This window comes from Episyrphus balteatus, chromosome 3 (assembly GCF_945859705.1).
Source record: "Episyrphus balteatus chromosome 3, idEpiBalt1.1, whole genome shotgun sequence".
NCBI classification, from domain to species: Eukaryota; Metazoa; Arthropoda; class Insecta; order Diptera; family Syrphidae; genus Episyrphus; species Episyrphus balteatus.
The window spans coordinates 116438423-116463778 of record NC_079136.1 but is presented as its reverse complement, the minus strand read 5'-3'; positions in this window follow the sequence as shown (position 1 = coordinate 116463778).

Below are 25356 nucleotides of genomic sequence, written 5' to 3'. Positions count from 1 at the left end.
AAAATGTTTTGACGTGATAATGTCTTATAAATCGATGAACACTGCCTACACTGAACCAAATCCTTACGTAAATACAACGAAAAAATTCGTTGAGCCAACGAAAATTTAATTAATTTTCAGCCGATGAAAAATTTAATTGGCTCAACGAAATGGCTTTCATACGTTAATGAAGAACTTCATCAATTAACGAAAACTTTCGTATTTTAATGAAATTTTTCATAAAAATTTTTGATCGAGAATTAATGAATTTTTACATCACTTTACGAATTTTACTTGCGATATAGGTACTATAGGGCAAGTTTAGGATTCGTAAAAAAAATCGAACTCGAGATAACAATTTTACATGACATTACGATGACGGAGAATGCCAAAAAAGTGGGTCCGGCAATTCTGTCTGTCTGTCTGTCTGTCTGTCTGTCTGTCTGTCTGTCTGTCCGTCTGTCTGTCTGTAAGAACCTCGAGCTACATCCTAAACTACTGAAGGGATTTTCTTTAAACTTGGTAGTTAACAGTTTTGAGTGATTCTCTAGAGGAGAAATTGAAGTTTTTTTTTTAGGACCAAAACTAACGGTACCTGTCATATAACGGAAACAGAAAAGTTGATTTATTTCAAAAACGGCTCTAACGATTTTGATTAAAATTTTTCTGCTTACTGTTACAGATAAGAGCCTTCTTCGACAATAAAAAAAATATTTTTTGTACCGTTATCAACGGTACCTGCCATAGAACGGTTTTTTTGATTTATGAATTTCTCATAAACGACATAACAGATTTCGACCAAATTTTTAATACAGAAACGTTTAATCAATCATTATTTAAAAAAATTTTAAATTTTTCAAAAACCACATTTTTGGATTTTTAAAAAATATTTCAAAATTTTTTTTTGAAAAATCAATTTTTTGGAAACGGTTGGTGTTTTTATGTGTAAATTAATTATTTATTCAAAATTGCATATCAACTTTTTTTTTGAAAAATGTTAGAAAATTTTTATATATAAAAAATTATTTTTTTAAAAAACGGCTCTAACGATTTTCGAAAATTTTTTTCTAAAAATTCCTTTTTATACTAGAAATAAAATGGCATACTTTGTTTTTTGTAAAAGATCATTTAAAACGGTATTTTATTATTTATAAAAACGGATTTTATTTTTTTTTGTACCACTAACGAAATTCCGTGAAAATGTCAAATTTTCCCTAATTTTGTTCAATAAAAAACTTTAACATTAGAGTAACTTTTACCATAAGAGCAAGTACGTGCGACCCCAGTCGTGCAATTTATTTTTCATCAATTAACGTAAAATTTAATTAAAACATTCGTAAGCTAACGAAGTTTTTCGTAAATTTTATGAATATTTTAATTAAATTACGAAAAAATATTCGTTAGCTAACGAAACTTTTCGTTGAATTAATTATTTTTTTAGTAGATTATTCTTACATTCTTTTCGTAGAGTAACGATTTTTTTCGTTAACCTACGAATTTTTTCATTCATTTTTCTTTTTATAAATATTTAATTGGACCTGTTAAATCATTGATTTAATAGTCCAAACAAAAAATTGGCGTTTATCACGGTGGAACTCACTTGGACTCATCAGTTGACTGACTTATCGTGAGACACCTTGTCAATACGCAAATATTGTTTATATTCAGCTTTACTTAAATGGATTTTTAAACAAAAACCTAATGTGAACTATATCCAACAAGATTAAATTTTCAATATTAAAACAGAAATGTACACAAGTCTACCTTTTTTTTTGATTTTTTTTTTTTTTTTTTTTGTAAGGCAACGATTTTTTTTCGTTAACTGATGTATTTTTTCATAAGCCAATGTAATATTTCATTAGTATATGAAGATTTTCATAAGTTTATGAATATTTTCGTTACTTAATTAAAACTTTGATAAAGTAAGGAAAAAATTCTTATTTTCATTCTTTAAAATGAGTATGAAATTTTTCGTTAATTGATGAATCTTTTCATTGAATTGGATTTTTTGGCACTAAAAAGGGAGAAAAATTGTATGAAACGTTTTCATTAATTGATGAAGGTTTTCATATTACGAAAAATTACATATTTTCGTTGAGCCAACGAAAGTTTCGTTGGGCCAACGAAAATGTAGTGTATGAAAGGATTTTCGTAATTTTACGAAATTTATTATTTTCAGTGTATATTCAAAAAAAAATCGTGACTCATTCAGTTTTATGTCAATTTTTTTATACTCTCTTCAAAACGGCTTATCAATTTTTTTTTTTTGAAAATTTTCCAAAAATTTTATATAGGTGCAAAAAATAAATTTAATTTTCAAACAAAATTTTTGTAAAGTCTTCGTTATATAAAAAATCAAATGGCATACTTTATTAACTGTAAAATTGACTTACATTTTTACATTTCTTATAAAACTAATTACAAATTAAATTAAAATTATTTTTATATAAAGTTTTTAAAAAATATTTAATATTCCTTTCAACTTATGGTTAACATAAGTTAACATAATTTACCTCCATTTAATAGTTATCGACAAAATATTTAGTAGGTTAAATTTTTTAAGTTAAAAATATGTCAGCAATAAATTTGCAAAACTTTTAAGGACATTTCAATTTTCGTGTAATTATGCATATGACTTAAAATTTTTCAAAAAACACATTTTTTAATTTTTAAAAAATATTTCAAAATTTTTTTTTGAAAAATCAATTTTTTGGAAACGGGTTGGTAAAAAATTTTGAAATTCCGTTTTTATGTGTAAATTATTTATTTCTTCAAAATGGCATACCAACTTTTTTTTTTGAAAAATGTTAGAAATTTTGTATACCTATACAGGGTGTCCCAAAAGTAATGGATCAAACGAAATATGCTGATAGGCCAACTTTAGGGCTCCCAGAATTTGGTAACTTGTTCATCCCAAATCCTTACGGTTTTCGATTTAATACAGTTTTTGTGAAATTTCGAAAAATCCCGACTTTGCAACAGTATTTTGCTTATTCCGCTCATAATTGATTTTTGTTTTTCACAATTCTTTCACTAAAACATTGCCTAATAATAAGAAATAATTAATTAATCAAAATATTTTTCATTTCATACGCCATTTTGCTGCAAATTAATTAACAGTTCCATGTTTTATAAAAACTCAATTTCTTTCTTTTATTTCAGAGCAACAACCTGAAAAAAATTTGTATGGTGTGGCACTGGTTTATTATTTTGAAAACTTGCCGTGTTATTGCAGTTTTCAAAAATGTATAAAAGTTTCCAAAGTTGAAGTTAGAACTGAAGATATTTCAATTTAAAAGCAACAAAACAGGGCTTTTCAGAGAAAAACAACAAAGAAAAATAAACACATTTTCTCGACTGTTGTTTGTTTATTTCATTTTGAATAAAAGCCTCGATTTTTGTTTGTTATTTTGCTCTGAAAACGTCTTTTTTTTTGCATTCGAATTGTAATATCTTTTGTTCTTATTTCAACTTTGGAAATTTTTATACATTTTTGAAAACTACAATAACACGGCAAGTTTTCAAAATTATAAACCAGTGCCACACCATACAAATTTTTTTCAGGTTGTTGCTCTGAAATAAAAGAAAGAAATTGAGTTTTTATAAAACATGGAACTGTTAATTAATTTGCAGCAAAATGGCGTATGAAATAAAAAATTTTTTGATTAATTAATTATTTCTTATTATTAGGCAATATTTTAGTGAAAGAATTGTAAAAAACAAAAATCAATTATGAGCGGAGGAAGCAAAATACTGTTGAACAGTCGGAGGTTTTCGAAATTTCACAAAAACTGCATTAAATCGAAAACCGTAAGGATTTGGGATGAACAAGTTACCGAATTCTGAGAGCCCTAAAGTTGACCAATCAGCATATTTCGTTTGATCCATTACTTTTGGGACACCCTGTATATAAAAAATTATTTTTTTAAAAAACGGCTTTAACAATTTTCGAAAAAATTTTTCTAAAAATTTCCTTTTTTATACAAGAAATAAAATGGCATACTTATTTTTTGTAAAAGATCATTTAAAACGGTATTTAATTATTTACAAAAAAGATTTTATTTTTTTCCCACTTATGAAATTCCGTGAAAATATCATAGATATACCTTATTTTGTTCAATGAAAAGCTTTAACATTAGAGTAACTTTTACCATAAGAGCAAGTACGTGCGACCCCAGTCGTGCAATTTATTTTATTTGTATTTAGTTATTTTTTAGAAAATTATCTTTACCAATAATAAAAACCATTTCAGGTAAAAGTTAACTCAGAAAACTATTCTACTCGTCCATAATGGTATTATAGAATGTTAATCTCTCATTATATTAATTTATCCTCCAAAAGTCCTTTTTTAAATTGCTATCAGGAGCAGAGTTTGTTCTATTAATGCTATCTGACATTGAAACAGTCAGCAGAAGGTCGTTTGTATTTTTTTTCTTCGATACATACAAGAGTAGAAAAGTAGGTACTTCAAACAATTTTAAATGAAATTTAAAATTAGATACATTGGTTGGATGACACCACAAGTTCAAATCGCCCACAATTTTATTTCAAAAGTCAAGGTTAATAAGTTTTATAATAAATAAAAGCATAATTATAAAGGTCAATTTACAAGGATGTTTGTAAAATAAAATAAAAACTTACTCATTTATTATAGACTTGAAATGCTGATACGTACCTGAAATAAAAGTTAAAAAAATAGACATTATTTAACAAGTTCATGGAAAATAGTTTAATAAATAAAAGTTGAATATAAACCATAACTAAATTTCAAGTTTGGCCACTTGTATTTTAAACAAGTGCTACTTAAAATATTTATGGCTTGTTTCAAAAAACCAAATTTATTAGTCTATTTCTTTCCAATTCCATAAATTTAAATAGATTTAAAAAAAATAAACATTTAAAGCCTTTGAATTTTAAAAAAATATAGAATTTTATAAATCTTACTAGAAAAATACTTTTAAGTTCTTAAAAGAACTAAAAGAATAACACTGTTCAACAAGGTTTTTGTTACGATCATATCACGTTTTTGAGATAATCCGATTAGAAAATGCCGCTTTTTACCAGTTTCCGAGATTATTTCTTAGCGTTTGGTTATTTGTTTTAAATAAATTTGTAACGGTTTCTAAAAGAACAAAATTTTGTCAAAATTTGAAAGCGATTGGAAAAGAACTTTTTGAGATTTACTATTAAAAGCAAATAAACATGAGATATATAGAAGAAGAAAAGAGATTTAAACAGATTTAGAAAAACAAAATTTAGTTTTTTTAGAAAACGTTACAAATTTATTTAAAACAAATAACCAAACGCTAAGAAATAATCCCGAAAACTAGTATAAAGCGGCATTTTCGATTTTCTAACCGGATTATCTCAAAAACGTGATGTGATAGAATTTTTCTGACTTAGGATTCGAGCTCAGCACACTAAAAACCTATAGAAAAGTATACCTTGGTTTCTGTAACAAAAAAAAAAAGTTTAATTTTGTTGACCAGTGTAATTAGCAACCCAACAATTTTTTTTTAACAATTTTTTTTTTTTTCTTTTAATAGAAATATTTTTTTTTTTCATTGCCCAAACATGAAATTTTTCATCCCTCCCAAGTCTTTTATAACTTTCTTAACTTTGATTTCAATCGTTGCCAACACATTTTGATCTAAATTTGGAAAAAAAAATCCATCCCTCTAAATATTATCTTAACCAAATTAAAATTCCCTAAACCACTTATAAGCTCTCCAAACAAAACAGAAAAAAAAACAATGGAGTACACCACCTAATCCAGAAGTTACCTTATCTATAAATAATTTTTTTTAAAGAACAAAAAAAAAAAACTTCCCCCACATTAAACCAATTTCTCTTAAAAACTCTTCAAAACCAAAGACGAAAAAAATTTTAACCTCAAGGCCAAACTTTTTTTTTTTGTTTTTTTTTTTTTTTTTTTTTGTATTCCCTCACTGCAGATAAGTACATCTTCACCTAGGACCTAAATTATTGTAAGGTTGACACTTCTTCTCAGTGAATCATTTGAAACTTAACAAAAAAAAAAAAAAAAAAAAAAAAAAAAAAACGAGAAGAAAACATCTCAAATTAATTTAAACTTTTTCACTCCTTCTTCGTTTGTTCAAAATAAATAATTGCTAGTAGAACAAAAAAGAAAAAAGAAGATGGATATTTTTCATCCCATTTTTATATCATCATCATCATAATTGTAGGATTTTGCAAACACAAAGAAAATAATAATAAAAGAAAAAAAAAAACAAAAATCAGATATTTTTTTCTTGTCTGCATCCTGTCAAGTCGATATCCGCCCAATTTCCCATAAACATGATTAAATCTTAAAAGAAAACAATAAAAAAAAGATGGAATTTTGAGATAAAAACCTATGGATGAAAAGTAGAAATATAATAAAGTCAAATAATAAAAGGAAATTCATTCACTTTACAATTCGAAGAACTAATTAATTAAGTTATTACTATCCACGAGCACTAAATTATTCTGCGCTGATTTAGCTAAAAATTAAAAATAAAAGAAGGAAAACGTTGAGTTCAACTTTAAATTTGTAATAATTATTTTGTAGTTAATACCGGTATTTGTAATTAAAAAATGTTTTTGTAAGATATTTAATTTTGTATCGAAAAGTGTTTTGTTTGACAAGTTTCAACTAAAATATTACTGTACCAGATTACAGCTCATACTAATAATAACAAAATCTATATGGGTACCATATTCCAGCTTAATATCGGGGTTCTTAGTTAAAATATTTTCGAATACATAGTTTGGGTATAATGTGCTCTTGTATCCCTATGGCTTCAGTGAAGCTTCTGCCGATTTATTTTTGTCATTATGAGACTAACGCAAACGCTTCTGCCGATCTAGATGGTTTTAAAATATCAATTTCAATATACATATGTAATTTCACATGAAAATAAAAAAAAAAGACATCTACACTGGTACAGCAAATTAGTGGAACGCTGACAAAAATTGATTTCTTCATCAATTTGTCTTTATTCGTACAAAGAGTTGTTATAGTTTGTTAAATTTCCGTCATTTTAGGAAAAAAATTATTCCCCATTTTTTTTTCTCCAATAATAATAATGAATAAAGGACACCATTTTTTGAGAACAACGAAATTTAAGGAAGCAGAGCATGAATTTGTATGAAAAATAAAAATATTTTTTTTTTATTGAAAAATCTCGGAAAATTCTTCGGAAAATCGGGTCCCATGCTCAAACTAAGCATTTAATTATTCAAGAAAATTGGAGAAAAACAAAAATTTTTTTTTTTCGAAAATAATTTTTTTTGTTAATTTTTTTTTTTTGTTTTTTTTTTTTTTTTTTTTTTGTAGATTCGTAGGGCACTTAATTAGCTTAAAAATAAAAAAAAATTATAGTTCTTTTAGTCTGGCAAACCCTAAAATTAAAGAATTGAATTAATGACCCATTTTCCAAAGAATTTTCCAAAAAAATATTCTCATTTTCCATACAATTCAGTGCTCTGCTACTAGAATTTCGTTTTTTTTTTCAAAAAATTAATTTGGGTTGGGGTCAAAATTCTGCCGGGGTCAAAATTCTTTTATCAAAATTCTGTTTTTCAAAACTTCTGTTTTTCAAAATTCTGCTTTTCATAATTCTGCTTTTCAAAATTCTGCAAAAAATTAAAAAAGGGTTTGGAAAATGTTAAAAAGCGAGCGCTTTTTAATATTTTCCAAATCCTTTTTTATTTTATTGCAGAATTCTGTAAAATCATCTCTTTGAAAATTTGTCATTTTTTAAATGCGTATTAATTTTTGTTTTATAAATGAATAAATTTGAAAATATTAAGAAAAGGTTTTTAATATAAAACATTTCCGAAAATAATTAAAAATTTATTAATTTATCAAATAAAGATGAATAAGAATATTCAAAAATTTGAATAACAAAAGGAATATTTTGTATCAAACAACATCGGTTCCAATTAGTTTACATATTTTATTTGAAAGAAAGTCAGTATATGGAATTCAAAAAATATTTGCGACACTTAAATAAAAAAAAAATTAGGAAAGTACCAATGTTGAATTACATTAATGAGGTGTATTTTTCTTTAGCCAGTGCATATGCTATAAAAAAAACAGAATTGGCAGAATTTTTTTGTTCAGATATAATGCTGGCAGAATTTTAAAAAGAAGAATTTTGAAAAACAGAATAGAAAAGGCAGAATTTTGAAAAACAGAATTTTCGCTAAAAAAGCAGAATTTTGACCCGATCCCAATTAATTTTGTTCGAAAAATTTCCAGTTGAATATTTATTAATTACTCAACAAATTTTAGTGAAGTAGGTACACCATTTTTAGAAAAAGAAATTCAATTTAGCAGAGCATCGATTTGTATAGAAAATGCGAATATTTTTAGAAAATTGAGCACTTAATTTAAATTAGTGCAGCACTTAATATCAGTGTTGCCAGAGCCAGCTATTTATCGCCAAACAGGCTCCTAGAACATTTCACTTGCTGCTTAAAATTCTAATTTCCGATTTATCGGGATCTGGCTTTTTCGCCTTAAACATGGCGATTTAAGGCTCTTTTGAAATCAAAGCTTTTTACAGCAAAAATCTACCAAAGATGTGAACAGCGACAACTAACTTACATACACTTTTCCTTTGTATGTATTAAAAATTTAATTCAACCCCCGTAAATGAGCGTGAAAACCAGAATTATGACCAAAATTAAAAACAAATAATTATACTTGTAGTCTGATAAGCAATAGTTATCTGAAAATTTAAATCTCATACCACAAAAAACTGTTAGCGTGTTTTGGACCTTTTTTGAAAACGGCTATTTTTGGCTCCAAGATTTCTCAAAATTGGCTCCTTGTCTCTAAAATATTCTGGCAACACTGCTTAATATCCCAAGATAATTTGAGAAGAAAATATTTTTTTTTTTAAACATCAATAAAAAGTTTAGTCTTTTTTCAAATTTTTCAAAAGAAGGTTTTTTGTTTCCCATTTGAAAACAAAACCAACTTTTCAAAAAGTAGAAATAGAGAGTTGTTCCTTCCTGCATAGTTAATCGACAGGCTGAACTGTTTAGTTTTGCAAAAACTAGTCGTTTTGTTTAGTTTTTAAAACATCGTTCTATTTTGGATTAACAAAAAAAAATACAGACAAATTGAGAACCTCTTCCTTTTTTGGAAGTCGGTTTAAAAAACGATAGATCTTCAAAATTTTTTCTTTATAAAAACCTCTAGTTTTTACTTGCTCTATAGGGCAAGTATTGGTTTCGTGTCGAAAAAAAAAAAATTGAGGTTTTAATCAAAACCAACATTACGATGATGGAGAATTCCGAAACAGTGGGTCTTGCAATTCCGTCCGTCCGTCTGTGCGTCCATCTGTACACATTTCCACAGCCTAAACGGGTGGACGGATTTTCTTTAAATTTTTTACAGATGATTTTTATGGATTTCTGAAAGTTGGTTTTTTTTGTTTTTTTTTTATATCTCGTTTAGAACATATACCTCCCATAAAAAAAAATACGATATTGCGAATTTCTCGAAAACGGCTCTAATTTTGATTAAACTTTGTATACGTAATATTTAAAGCAGTGGCAATAAAACTGCATTATTATTTTTTCTCAAAAAAGTCAAACAACAAAAAAAATGTTTTCATTTAACAAAATTTTGCCCTAAATGTCGGCTCTTCCCCAATAACAATTTTTTTTAAATTTAAGGCCAGCTTTTAAAATCGACAAGTAGACTAACATAAAAGTCGTAACAGTCGTGCATTTTATTTTAATTTTATTTTGTCATTTCGTGGGCCTGCAAAAAATTTTGGTACCAATATCTCATTTTTCCATTTTTGGCTTTTTTTGGGTTTTGAAAAAAAAAACTTTATTCAATTATTTTAAAAAACAATGTTTTAAAAACTAATTTAATACCTACCTATAAAATTTTCAAAAAATTTCTTACAAAAAAATTAAAAAATTACGCTATTCCAAAGAAATAATAATCATCAAATAAAAACAAAGTTTCGAAATAAGCCATCAAATTCGTTTAAAAAAAAATAATTTTTATATAAAAATGTGTTAGAAAATTTTACGTTCTTTTTATAAAATTTTTCATTGAAATGGGTTGAATCTTTTAAAATAGCTACAGATATACTTACCTACAGAGAGACTGACAGACAGACAGAAAAGAATTGAAAGACCGACTTTTTATACAAACGTACAATATTTTAAACGATTCTAAAGACACCCATATCAGCGTTAATAGAGACGAACTAATCAATGACATGCATAATCTTGGCATCCTAGCCAAACTGCTTCTGTAGGGTGACCATACTTAACATCTATAAATATTGCTTTTCCATCAACAATGGACATTAGAAGTCTTTTATTATGGAGAAAAAATAGCCTGTGGCATGTATTGTAGTTCCATACCTACCACATAATATGTAGATAAATCTATATTTATAAATACTCTCTCCTTCTGGAAAAAATATTTTCAGCATATTTTCCAGCATCCTTAAATAATCAATAACACCCATGCAATAAACTGTCTGACAAAAGAAAAGATTTTTCGCCTTTTCCTTAAAAAATAAAAAAAATAATAATAATATTTCATGCATTCATATATTTACAATTCCCAAAGGTCCCAAAGAACCAATCTTAAATTTTCCCATCATCATAATCATCATAATAATATATCGTTGTTGCCCATCCCCCCTCATCTATCCTCCCCTATGCACACTCCATCATTTATACCCAAACAAAAAATATGCCTACAACGATTTTAATCTCCAAAAATTTCCCTACAACCTTTTTGCTAGCAATTAATTCAGACAAACATATGCCAAGGAAAAAACTTGACTCACACACACTCAGTGAGAGAAAGAGAGAAAAAGAAAGTCCCAAATTCGTTCTAACCCTGATGCTGGCCCCAAAGCATCTGAATAATTCATTCAGATCACAAAATCCCTGGACGAATCTCACACTTGCTTCTTTTTTGGTTAAGAACAGCGACGAGTATAAGTATAAGTCTGGGTCTGACACGCATGCAAAAAAAGAAGAAAAAAAAGTACTAAAAGAGGCAAAACAGAAAAAAAAACCAAAAAAAAAAGAAGAAGAAGAATTATCCTCCGGAGACTTTACTAAATCCGAGAGAAAAAGTTTCATTTTCATTCGACCTCTCTCTCTCTCCATTTTTGCTTCCAATCAAATATCCTTTTTGAAGTTTTTCTGCAAAATTTTCTTTCATTAGATTTTTTTTTTATTCTTTTTTTTTCTGACCAAAATATTCTACATGTGAACAAAACCAAGTTCTTCAACACACACACGTATCCTTAAAAGCTTCCTTCCTGGTATTCCTCGAAGTCACTATTTCCACATACGCATTGAGAGAAGCTAACCAAAAAAAAGAATAAGAAAACTTCTATCATTTGAAATAGAAAATCGAAAATGTTTAAGGACAAAACCCGGCTTCAATTTTCTTCTTCTTCTTCTTCATTTTTTGTGTCCTTTTGACTTTTTTGTGTAAAAAAATGTTATGAGTTAGGAATAATGAAACCATAGGTTCAGTTATTACCATCGAAAAAACACCAAAAAAAAAAATGAAAAATTGGAAAAAAGGATATGCGAACGTGATAGGCCAAACAACACACAAAAAAAAAGGACGAAAACTTTTCCCCTCATCCGGATTGCGGGATTAACTTTAATTAGCCCCATGAAAGTGATTTATATCCCCGAGGACATTTTTCCCCGGAATAAATGAGAGCCCTACAACTATTCACATAAACATTGGATGGTTGTATAGAGACCTTGAAGAGAAAAGACCTTCAATCCTTCAAAGAATTCTCCTTCGAAAAGTTTAAGAAGGTTGTTGGAAAAAGTTTCGTTTTTATATTTTTATTTGTTAGGCTATAATGTAAGGATGATAGGAGTCTTCTTCTTTCCTTTGGCTCAAAACAAATTTGACTGTCAAATTCAGAGACTCAAGACTTTTCATCTCGTCCTGCTGGGAAGGAAGGTAAATTGTTACAACGCAGATATAATGCGTGCAACATGCGTTTGGTTGTCTGTTTATCTTGTCAATGGTCAGAAAAAAGAATCAAGTTGATGAAGGCTCCTCTCATGATCCTCACAAATCATATAAACCTGCCAGTACTTCAAAGAGCCAGATCCATATACACCGAAACAAAGGGCATCAAAATCAACATCACAAAACATGCTGATGGCATTTGAACAGCAACAGCAGCGGTTTCATATCAAATGTGTATTTGTGTGTGTGTATTTAGCTTTGTTCATCTATCTGTCAAGATCCTTGACAAACCTTTCCTTTTGGCTCGCAGTGATTGAAAGTGGGGTGACCATTTGCACAAATATGTGTACCGTACCTATTCTCTGGTGCCAAGAGGCAGTAACGTATTCAACTTAATCCCGCATATTGTCTGGGTTTAACTCGAGAGATCCTTTCTCTATTTCTCTTCTTTTTTTTGTTTTGTTTTTGTTTTATTCCATCACCTGTAAGTGTGTATTCAAAGGATGTTGTTGAAGATATAGGTATCCCTAAACAGGACGAACGTTTTAAATGGGACAATTTGTTTTGCTGTGAACCTTCTTCTTCTCTCCCATCACTGCGCCCCCATTACCGGTTTTTTAGATGAAAGAAATAGACATTCCCAAGCTTAGTCTCAGGGATTAGAAAGGCTTTCTATTTTGTTTGTCAGTGTGATGTGTCCTGTTTTTCTGTAACTGTTCTTCGTCGTCTTCTTGTTTTAGTTAAGTCCTTTTTAATACTAGAAAGTGGTGTTGTTTTCTATGCATACAAAAATAGATAGAGACAATTTTATTTATTTCTTTTTTGTTTTTGTATTTTTCTTCTTCTTCTTCTTCTTGTTCTTCTCTTCAATTCACTTTGAGTGGGATTTGAAGAATTGAAGAGGAGATATAGAGTCCCGACGAAACTCTTGGAAGAGAAAGTAAAGAACAAATAAATTGACATATGTATGTTAATCTTCGATGCTGTCAAGGATCAAGAACTTTGTTGTTTGTTCTTCTTCTTTTTTTTTCTTAATTTTATCATTCAAAAAATATTATGTTGTTGGTCTGTCACTTTCAGGTTTATAATAGAAGGCTTTTAAATGATTGGGATGTTTTTTTTTTGTTTCTGTTTTTGTTTTATTGGTAAATATTGTAGTTATTGTGGTTTGGGGTTTGATTTTGGGATTTTTGTGACAGAAATATTTTTTAACGATTTTTGTCTTATCAACGTTCGTCCTTGAATGCATCGAAAGGATAAGAGCGTTGAGACTGTTTTGCATTAGATGAGAAACAGAAGCATAAAATTGTGAATTTTTGTATCGGTCTAATTTCCTTCATAAGTGTCAAATGTTTTGTTTTTTTTTTTTTTTTTTAAACCTTTCATTTTCTGGATCATTTTTGTGTTTCGATTTTTTTCCGAATTTCAGTTATAAAAGCAAAGAATCAAAAATTTACAAGAACATTTACTTGAGCACAAACCTGAGAAAAATCTCTATACACACAATTAATTAGGTACAGTCCAATTTCAGCTTTGGCATAAACTTGAAATTTGGAACACCAGATTTTTTTAAATATTTTTTAAGACACATTTTTTGTATATCACCTTGAAAAGAGTTTACTTTAATATGGCGTTTTCAAGGTAAATATTGCAATTTTTTGAAAATATTTAAATAAAAAAAAAATAGTTTTTGTACTTTAACGCGCAGTCGGAAAAGCCGAAAAAAAAAATTTAGGCAGCTTACAGCAAAAAAAAACGAATGAAAAAAAATGTCGTACATAATTAAATTTGACAAAATCATATTACAAACAATTATGGTTCTATAAAGCTTTACAGATGCAATTGTTGCTTCTGTAAAGCATTATAGAAGCAAAATTGTTAGTAGGGTACACAATCTTTTCTTGAAAAAAAATATACCTACTTCTAACATAGAATTTTTGGAAAGAAATGTCTTCAAAAATTAAACTTATATTAAAACCCTTTTTGACGTGATAACGTCTTATAAATCGATGAACCATGGCAGCCACCACAAAAAAGTGACGCCATTTTCTCCCGTTTCACTCTCGCGGCAAAAATTTCAATTCAAATTTAAAAATATATAATTAGAGATACAAAAATCTTCTATTTGAAAGATAATAACCTAAAGCTTAATAAAAATCAAGGATTTTTAAAAATTACGTCATTTAATAGGGTAAACAGGGGTAAAACGGAAAGATGAAATTTGAGCTAAAATCTAAACGCAAAGTTGTAGAGAGTTGATTTTTTTCTGCTATAGATAGATGAGACTAATTTAAGAATAACTGCATTTAAGACAAAATTCTAAAAAATTTTGAAACTAAGCTAAAACGTTTTGTTTGAACGTTGTACCTACACGTGTTGGGGCTATGACAAAATGATGATTTTGGGTAGGGACATTTTTTTTTTTTTGACAATTCTAAAGGTGCCAGGTGAAAGATGAGAGAAAAAAAAAATTAAGCGTCTAATACGGATTTTTTTCAAACACTCTGCGTTTCGAAATATGAATTTTTGAAAAACACCTTGTTTTTTAGGGGTATTTTTTGATTTTAAGCATTTTTTGGAGCGTTCAAAAAATCTCAAACTTATAGGGCATGTAGGTTTTGGGAATCTTTTAGAGAGTTTTAAGTGAATAACGGAAGAAACAGGTTTTTAAAAAACACGTTTTTTGACCGATTTTAACCGATTTTCATCGTTTTTTATTATTATCTTTTTTTCTTTAATAGAAACAGGAATAAAGAATATGCAGTAATGATAGACCATGTTTCAATCATTTACGTAAACACAATTTTGAGATAACCGTAAAATAAAATTTTAGAATTCAACAGGTTATAACTTTTGACCAAGAGCAGATAGAAATTTTATTAAACTTTTATGAGCATCCTGATACAATTACCTTTCATTTAATAATATAATAACTACAAGCTACACAATGTTAAATCAAGAAACTTGCGAAAAATCTCAAAACACCAGTGGAGATCTGTTGCCCCCCGAACAACCACCAATGTGGGAAGTACCGCAATCTCAGTCTGGAAATTCGACATGGTTGACTTTAAAAAATTCTAACTTCTCTTGTAGGAATCTTTGAAATAAGATTGATACGTCATATGAAAGGTGAAATAATAAGCTTTCAGATGGAATAAAGTTTTGTATAGGTTGTCAAACAAAAAAATTGATTACATAGCGTGAGAACATAAAAATAAATGTTTTTTTGCTTTTTTTAATGAAATTTGATCGAGTTCAAAAAATTTTAGCTCTCTTTGTAGATGTCTATTAGACATGATCGATATATGAGCTAAAGCAATAAGCTTTCATGTGGTATAAAATTTATTATGTGTTGTTATAACGAAAAAATGAATTTTTGGGTGATGGAAATGATTTTTTCACTTTTTTCATAAGAAATGATTGTTTTTAATAAATTATTTTAATACTTTTTGCGCATTGTAAAAATTTAAAAATGGTTTTATTGTTTAGAAAAAATATTTGGCTTTTTAATGGTATAATTTTTTTGTAAGCTTTTAAAATAAAAAAAAAATCAATATAATGAGAAAAGAAAAAAGGTAATTTTTTTTTAGCTTTTTTTTGTAAATTATGATTGTTTGAAATAAATAAACGCTTCAATTGAATCATTTTAAAAGCACACAACCTGTTTCACGTAAAATCGTTATCACGTAAAATCATCGTCCATAAACCGGCTTAACAGACAACCTCTTTTTAATCAAATTTGTAAGTTGAAAGTCAGTTTTAGTTTTTTTTTGTGTTAGAATTGCTTTACTCATTAAGTTGTGTGTGAATAATTTAAAAGATCCTTTATTTAATATTTTATTAACTTTAGTTCTAAGTAATTCCAATTTTCCATGACGCTTAAAAAAAAACAGCATTATGTTCACTGTGGCGTATACGTGTTTAAATTATTTATTTATTTATATTGCATTGATTTACATATTTATTGAATATTGAATTAATTTAAACAATTAATAAAGGCATCGAAGGTGAATTTTTAAAATTAAAACTTCATAATCTAGATTAACTATAAAAGGCTTTCTATAAAAGTTTTTCTCCAATTATAATGAATCTTTTTGTTTTTATTTGTTATTTAAAAATACTGAGAGTAGGTATATATTTGAATTATTTCCAGAAGTTAAACATTTAAATTTTATATGTATATAAATATTAAAAATTTGTATTAAAATTTTTAAAATAAAATATAATGTCAATATTCTTCAGAACTTAAACTTCCTTAATTATGATTTGTTAATATTTCTTAAAATTTACCACATTACATTGAATTAAAATACATTTATTTTGATCATAATAACAATTTATTTTTCTATAAGAACGTAATCTCTATTTAAAAAAAAAAAAAAAAAAAAAAACAATAATAAAATATAGATAGAAACAAACAAACAAAATTTTGTAAAAAAAAAACTGTAATCATTAAATTTTAATTAATTGAACAAAATTATAACTTTAATTATTGTAAATGTTAAGATTTTTTATTTAATTTTACTAAAATGTAAGAGCATTAACCCAGCATTTAAAAACCTTTGAATTATTGATTTATAAAATTTAAAATAATAATATCGAACAAAAAAAAAAAAAAAAAAAAAACAAGTGACAAAACATTTAAGGACAATTAACTATAGTCAATTTTAAATTTTGTTTTTAATCAGAAAACTATTTTTTTTTATTTTTGTATTTATTTTCCATTTGTTCGCTTAATATTGAATTATATTTCCATAGAATAATGATCCATTAGCGAGTAATTAAAATTCCTTTATGCTGTCCACACAGACAAAAGAGAGCATAAATATGTGTGTGCGAGTAAATATTTTTTGTAATTATTTTAAAAGGACCTCATAATCAAAGACACAAACAACTACAACAACAACAAAAAATAAATAATTAAAAAACCGAAAAAAAAAATACAACAAAAAAATGAGAAAAAATTATTATTAAATTGAGGACGCCATTGACCACTAATAAAATGTGACTTTAACGAACGCGATTACATCGCTTTCTGTCGCCATAAACATCTCATCGCGTCGCGTCGTCTGTCGATCCTTAAATACGTCAGCCGCACATTATTATACAAATTCCCAGAATACGAGCGTTTCATGCTCGTATAGTAAATGTCGATAAAAATGAAAATGAATATAATAACTTTCGATATAAATTGTTTGTATATTTTTGTTGTTGTCTTCAAATTGGGTTGTGTCTGGTATGTGTATGTGAAAATTTGTTTAAATATTAATATAACGATATCGAATATTAAATTGTTTATATGGAACAGCAACAACTATAGTAATGAGAAAATCTATGCAAAAAAAAAAATAATAATAATAAAAATTTCGCAAGGACTGGTGATGAGCTGATAGAGAAGTGAATCGTGAATTTGGATAATATTTAATGTGTAATTGAAAAAATGAACAAATAATAATGAAAAAAAGAACAACAAATAAAACAATGAAATTACAGATAACATCCCTGTTGATTAAAATGAGTAGTATCGATGGAAACACACTACTGGATAGCAACGTTTGGCTGAATATTAATATTTTTTTTTTTTTATTATTTCTTTTAATTAATTGATATTTTGAGTGGTTTAATTTAAAGCACATCAAATAATTATCTTTTATATTAATGAGGATAAAAATACAAAAGATCTGTTTCCCGTGGGTAGGTTTTACAAAACTTATTATCGTACATATAACCAGCAATTTATTTTTGAAGAACTTAAATTAGATACTTCGGGTTGTTTCTGTACCTATTCATCGCACCAAATCGAAAACTTAAGTTCTTCGCCGTTTTTTTTTTTTTCGTTGAAAAAAATGTTCAGTTTTGGAACTTTGAAATAGCAAAGAATGAGAGTTACAAGAAACAAAAATGGTATATTTAATAGAAGAGTTTTATGGTCACGGGTGGGACAGTTGCACCATGGTTCTATTTTATTTAATACACAAAATTGTAGAAAATTAAGCATAGAGTTTCATAATATCAGTGTAAAAAAAAAAACATGTTTATCTTGATATTAAGTTTGTGTTTGTGACCAATTCTTTATAATTTAATAATTTAAGTAGTTTCATTTGGGCTTTTTTGGTCAATTTAGTTTGTTTATGTAAATAAAAAATTAAAACATACATTTTTGTCCCGACGTTTCGCTGGAGCATATTCGATGAATATAAAAGAAGACATCGCAGTACCAACTCGATATATAACACCGAGTTATGAATGAATTTAGAATCTCATTTTACTCAAAATTAAGGAATAAAAATAAAATTTTGCGCATATTTGCGCCATTTTGATTTACGGTCAAAAATGTATAAAATAAAAATTTTCCAAAAATGTTTGCAGATCTTTTTTTTATTGTCATCTACAGGGTATCTCAAAATTAATGATTCAAATGAAATATTCTTATAGACTATTTAAAGGGCTCTTAAAATTTGGTAATTTGTTTATCCCAAATATTTACGGTTTTCGATTAAATGCACTTCTTGTGAAATTTCGAAAAATTCCTACTTTAAAACAGTATTTTGCTTCCCCTGTTCATAATTTATTTTTTGTTTATTTACAAATCTGTCCCTAAAACAATAATTGACATTTAGGAACAATTGACAAATAAAAAAAAATTATTTCGCTACAAATTAGTTTAAACAAAAGCCTATGTTTTTTATTGTTTTTTTTTTTTTTACTCTGAAAAACCTTGTTTTGTTGAATTCAAATTATAGTATCTTTCATCCTAACTTCAATTTCCAAATTTTTTAAACTGTTTTTGCAAACTGTGATAACTAGGCAAGCTATAAAAATGATAAACCAGTTTCAAAATGTACAATTTATTTTTTAGGGTGTTGCTCTAAAATAAAAGTAAGAAATTGAGTTTCATTAAAACTGCTAACTAATTTGTAGCGATATGGCGAACAAAATAAAAATTGTTTTGATTAAATAATTGATTCTTATTTACCAATGTTTTAGTGAACGTTTGTAAAAAAAAAATCAATTATGAACAGGGGAAGTAAAATATTGTTTCAAAGTAGGAATTTTTCGAAATTTCACAAGAAGTGCATTTAATCGAAAATGGTAAGAATTTGAGATATGTATTTTAAATTATTACTTTTGGGATCCCCTATAAAAGGAATTCCCAACAAGCTTGACATTCTGAACGGATTTCAAGTCCCATTTTCTGCCGCAAATCAAAATCTGCAGATTTGATTTTATTTTATTTCATTCCATTTTTTCAAACTTTTATTTTTTCACGCTATTTTAATTTTTATCTCAAGCTTTTGTTTTATTTAAAAAGTCTTCTCTATAAAATATAAATTATTTCCATATTTTATTTCGTTTTAATATTTCTTTGCTCTTCAACCCTTTTTTGTTGTTTGAGTTTTATAAAATACACAATAATTTTGATTTTATTAAGAAAATGGTTAATTTAGTCTCTACGTTTTTGGATACTTATCCCTTTCACATTTTTTCTTTCTTTTCTTACTTATAAAATAAATTCTACCTACAATGAATTTTATATTATCTTTCATTCGTATGCTTTTTTTTTTATTTATAATCTTTTAATTTTTGCTTTCTTATCAATATATTATATAGAGGATAACTTCACTTATATTTAACACAAATTACAACGACTTAAAATATAATTTTGTATATGAATTTTAAAAATTGATGAATTTGAGTTATTTTTCATAATTTCAGTTTTTGAAAATATTATAATAAATACATACATAATTTTTTTAGTTCTGATTTCTATTACAAGTTGAAGCATATATACATTGTAGTATATTTGTGCCAAATTTCAAAAAAAAAATATTGAGAAACAAAAAAGTTATGGAATTTTGAGATGATTTACATCGTTTGGTCCAATATTGCGTCGGGACAAAATTGTATGTTTTAATTTTTTCTTTTTTTTCACTTCAGATTCTTTGATGTAGTAAGCTTAGAACAAGCTTTTAACTACAATCAGAGGCTCATCATAAGTGCATGTTAGTGGTTAGTAGACAAAAAATACAACCTCCCACATGCACAATATAAAACAAAATAATTACGAACAAATTTACAAGTTATAAAATTATAAGTACAAAAAATCCAACATGTATAATTTATTTAAAATTATGATTAACAGTCACGATTGTGGAGCACTGGTTCGAAACAATGTTTTTAAACCCATTTTCGTCAAATAAAAGTCTAAGGATGAATGGTTCAAGTTAAAAAGTTTACTCATGCGACTAAGAGGCTCATTAATACCATAGTTTGTTCTATGAAAGTCGATATGCAAAGGTTCAAATCTTCGTAGGAGGTGAGATCCACCCGGATAATTTATACCAATACAAGCTAATAGATCAGGGGCGTCAATTTGGGAAATAATAAGCTGATGAAGAAAGATTAAATCATTATTTACACGTCTTTGTGCTAAAGTTTGTATCTGAAGAAGTTGAATGCGATGTTCATAAGGTGGCAAGTTGAAAGGGTCGGACCAAGGAAGACCTTTTAGAGCGAAGCGTACAAAATTGTGTGGAATAGATTCGATTCGGTTTTTATGAACTTCATAAAAAGGACTCCATACTTGAGAAGCGTACTCAAGATGGGGTCGAACGTAGCAGTTGTACAAAGATAGAGTAACAAATGGATCATCAAATTCCTTTGCCCAACGTTTAATAAAACCAAGCATTGAGCTCGCTTTATTTACTATAAAATTGATGTGTTCAGTAAATCCTAAATTTGAACTAAATTGGACACCCAAGTCTTTGAAGCTAAATACTCGACATAGCTTATGTTGCAAGATGTAGTAATCAAAAATATTAATGACTCGTTTTCTCCAGAATGTAATTGTTTGGCATTTAGCTGGGTTAAGTGAAAGGCCATTTTTACCACACCAAACATTAAAACTGTTAATATCGCTTTGAAGAAGGATACGGTCATTGTCAGACTTAATTTCTTTAAAAATCTTCATATCATCAGCAAATATGAGAATATCACTTGAAGTTATGCACGAGATTACGTCGTTTATAGCTAAAATAAATAAAACTGGGCCTAGGTGACTTCCCTGAGGGACGCCAGAGTTGGCTATAAAAAGATCTGAAAGACAGTTTCTAAATTTGACCTGATAGGATCTTTGGTTAAGATAAGATTCTACCCAGGCAATAAAAATACGTGGAAAACCAAAAGCTTTTAATTTGAAGATTATTATTTTATGACTAAGTTGATCAAATGCATTTGAAAAGTCAGTGTAAACGCAGTCAACTTCATTACCTTTTTCTAATGCATTTGAACATTTATTTAAGAAGCTAAGAAGATTAGTTGTAGTAGATCTTTTTCTTACAAAGCCATGCTGCTTTTCACTTATCAGATTTTTACTATTAAATGCTAGACTATCACAAACAACTTGCTCAAAAACCTTTGGAATGCAGGATAGTTTCGAAATAGGCCTATAATTCTTTATATCTGTCTTATCACCCTTCTTGAAAACAGGAGTGAGGAATGACTTTTTCCAGATGGAGGGAAATTTTCCTGACTTGATGGAAAGTTTGAATAAAAATGTTAGAGGCTGAACTAGGGAGTTTCTACAGTTTTTTAATACTATTGGTGGCACACCGTCTGGGCCAGCAGAACAATCATCATTTAAGGATGAAAGAAGGTCTAACACAGTACTTTGCAGTACAGGGATGTTCGTACAACTCGTTTCGGAATATGAATGTAAATTTTTGAAATAGATTTCGTCAACATCAACAGTCTCATTAACAAATGAATTACGAAAGTTATTGGCGAAAGCATTGCAAATGTCAAATGTTTGATGTAATGTAATATCGTCATGAATGAAGTTTGCCGGATATCCATCTGAGTTTTTCTTTGAGTTAACAAGGTTCCAAAATGACTTTCGATCTTTTCTTAGGGAATTTCCTTTCTCAATCATATAGTCGGTGTACAAATTTTTTGAATGAGTTTTGAATTCTTCAAATAGTTCAACGTAAGAAGCGTGATCAACTGGTGAAAGGGTTCTTAAAAAAAGTTTCCATGCTTTATTTCGTTTATTTCTTAGTATTTTTAGGTCTTTTGTGTACCAAGGGTGACTAAAATTATTATTATTATTATTTGATTTTTTCATGGAAATGGAATTTACAAGGCAGCTGTTAAGGATGTTATAAAAATTTGTAACTGCTTCATCAATATTAGATAATGTAAGTATATTTTCTATCCCTGAACTAGATATGTTTTCAGAAAGCAACTCGAAATTTGCTTTTTTAAAATCAAGAGTATAAGAGCAATCAAAATCGTTACTGTTTTCAGTAATATGATTGCTCCAGTCAAAGAAGATATCCAAAGGTGGATGGTAACCGTCTATATTAGTGATACCAGTTCTAGACTCTAGAACAAGAGTACTAATAGCGTCAGAGGAAAATACTAAATCGAGAATTCGATTTTTATAGTTTTTAATACAGCTTATCTGCTGTAAGTCAGTATATACAAAATTTTGTCTAATAAAGCAAGCTCATTTTGTGAAGATGTTAGTGAAGCTTTTTGATATTTTTCATCATCGGAAGGGACCCAATCAATGTGAGGTAAATTGAAGTCTCCTAAAAGTAATATGTTGCTATTGGAGCAAGACAGGTCAAGTACGTAATCTAAAGCCATCGAAAGCTCTGTATAAGAGGATGATGTACTTTTTGGAGGGATATATACATTTAGAATATAAATAGATTCAGTCATTGAAGAAATTTTAACGCAGATTAAGTCAATTAAGTTATTTCGAACCGCTACTAAGACACCTCCTCCGAGTTCCTTTGCATTTCCGGCGTGGCGATCTTTTCTGTAAACTAAGAACTCTTGACAAAATAGTTCCGTGTCTAAAAAGCTAGCATTTAACCAAGTTTCTGTTAAAATAAATATATCATATGGAAATGTTTGTGAATTCATGAAAATGTCAGCGGCTTTGCTGCGTAACCCCCTTACGTTTTGGTAAAAGAGGGCAATCCTGCTGAGTTTTTTGTCGAAGGTATTTTAGATACAGGGTGTTTTTTTTTTGTGATAGAGAACTCTTTAACTAAGGTTTCTAGGGGCCAATTATGAGTGTTGCAAATGGAATCAAAATAAGTTGGGTTTGTTACAATTTTAAATGATGAAATAAAACTATTGGGCTTACTTATTTTTGTGCACTTAATAGATGTTGTTGAAGGAATGCTTTTACAAGAAACTAAATGGGAAATTATATCATCAGGAGATGTATTAGGGTCTAACCGTGAAACGAAAATCGATCTTGGTTTCGAAACAGCCTTGATTATATTAGTACTAGCAACGGTGGTTGTCGAGGCTACTGGTTGAGTAGGATTAGGTAATACAGCAATAGGATGAGGATTTGTGTTGAGATTTGTGCGTTTTGGAGATGGACCAGAATTTTTCACATTCGATGAATTATTTACATAAACAAACTAAATTAACCAAAAAAGCCCAATTAAACTTCTTAAAGTCTATCTTGATCTTTTTTAAAATAGACAGAGTTATTTCTTATGTCACAGGTGGGACACAAAAAAGAAGGGATTTAAAGATAAGGTATATTCTGTTAATTCTATTCACTTAATTGTAACCTCTTATAAATCTTAATGTTCAAAAAATAAATAAAAGAAAGTTTAATGTGTCATAAATTAATTTCATAGTTTTTTTTTTTTGTCAATTTCTCGAAAATGACAAGACATTTTCATCCGTATTTTTGCATCCGCATTTCCTGTTAAATTTAAAAACAAATTGGAGTGTTGAATTTTTAAAACTTAACTATTATATATTTAATGAAATTTTGATAAAAATGAATTCGACTTGGTTTTCCAAATTTTGATTTTGAAAATTAATTTTTGCAAAAACTTAGTCATAAGACAGATTTATTTTTATTAATAGGCATCATCACGAATTCCATTCGTAGGTATCGGAAATTTTCTACGATTCCAGACAAAACAATCACAAAATCCGTATTGACGATTTGTATGAAATTATCTATTTCGAACGGGTTCCGTGATTGTTTTTTCGGAATTCGTAGCAAATTTCCAATACGAATGGAATTTGTGATAACGCCGAATCGACGTTATAAATATATTTTTATATATATTTTTTTTTTTTGTATAGGACGTTGTTGTTATTGAAACTGTTGATTTTAAATATTTTTTTCCAATTAAGTCGACTGTTTAGAAAATAATATTTTTTGGACCGATATTTAGGGTACCTTCCATAGAATCGCCTTTTTGATTCCTGACTATATCGTAAGCCAATTGATCAATTTCAACGAAAATTTATGCAAAACACGTTTTAGTAGTTTTACTTTAAAATTAAGGAAAAAAATCCAAAAAAAAGTCAATTTTTGTATTTATTTTTTTAAATACAAATTTTAACAAATTGAAAAATAAATTTTTACAAAAGGGATTAGTGAATTTACTTGAAGAATATATAGAAAATTAATAGGTTTTCCTCAACAAAATACAACAAGAATGCCACTTTATAATTAAAAAAAAAATTGCTTTAAATTGGCATCACATTTTTATTTTTTTTTATTTTCAGAAATTTGTATAGGTACACAAAAAATTATTTTTTTAAGAAAACGGCTCCAACAATCTAAAAAAAACGAAATTTCAAAAATTCGTAGTTATTTAGGAAATCAAGAGATTAAAACCATTTAAATAGGTGTTTTCATAATTTAAAAATCAACTTTTAATACTTTTTAACATATCTTTTAAAATTTATTTAGAATTATTTTTTATGAAGTTTATAAAAAGCTTTAGCATTCTAATAAAAACTAGGTTAGCCGTAAAATAAAAGTTATAATTTTATGAAATTCGAAATTTTCAATATTTTTTTTAATATCTAAAAAATATTTTTTTTTTTTTATTTTTATAATAACCGTATCTTTGTTTAAAATGGTGGTATTGTAATGCTCAAAAAGCAAACTTAAGATCTTTTATTTAAAAATCTAAAAGCGAAACATTTTCAAAGCTTTGTGCATCGCGCACTTCTACTATAAAGACCGTTCTTAAGAAAAACTCGAAATTTAATTCGAAGAGTGCGATGCACCTCATTTAACAAAAAAAAAAAAAAAATAAATTAACAATTTGCACCCTATTTGAAATATTCTTTTTTTGTTCTAAAATGCAACCACCAACCTCTAAAACTACTAAACCAATAACACTGGTCAACAAGGTTTTTGCCACAAAAACCAAAATATACTTTTCTAGTAGTTTTTGGGGTACTGAATCCGAATCTGAAGTCAGAAAAATTTGATTGGCCTTCGTTTTTGAAATATTACCGTTAGAAAATGTCAAAAAACGTAATTTTGGCTGTTTTCAAGGTTATGTTTTTATGTGGAGTAATTCATTATAAACAAA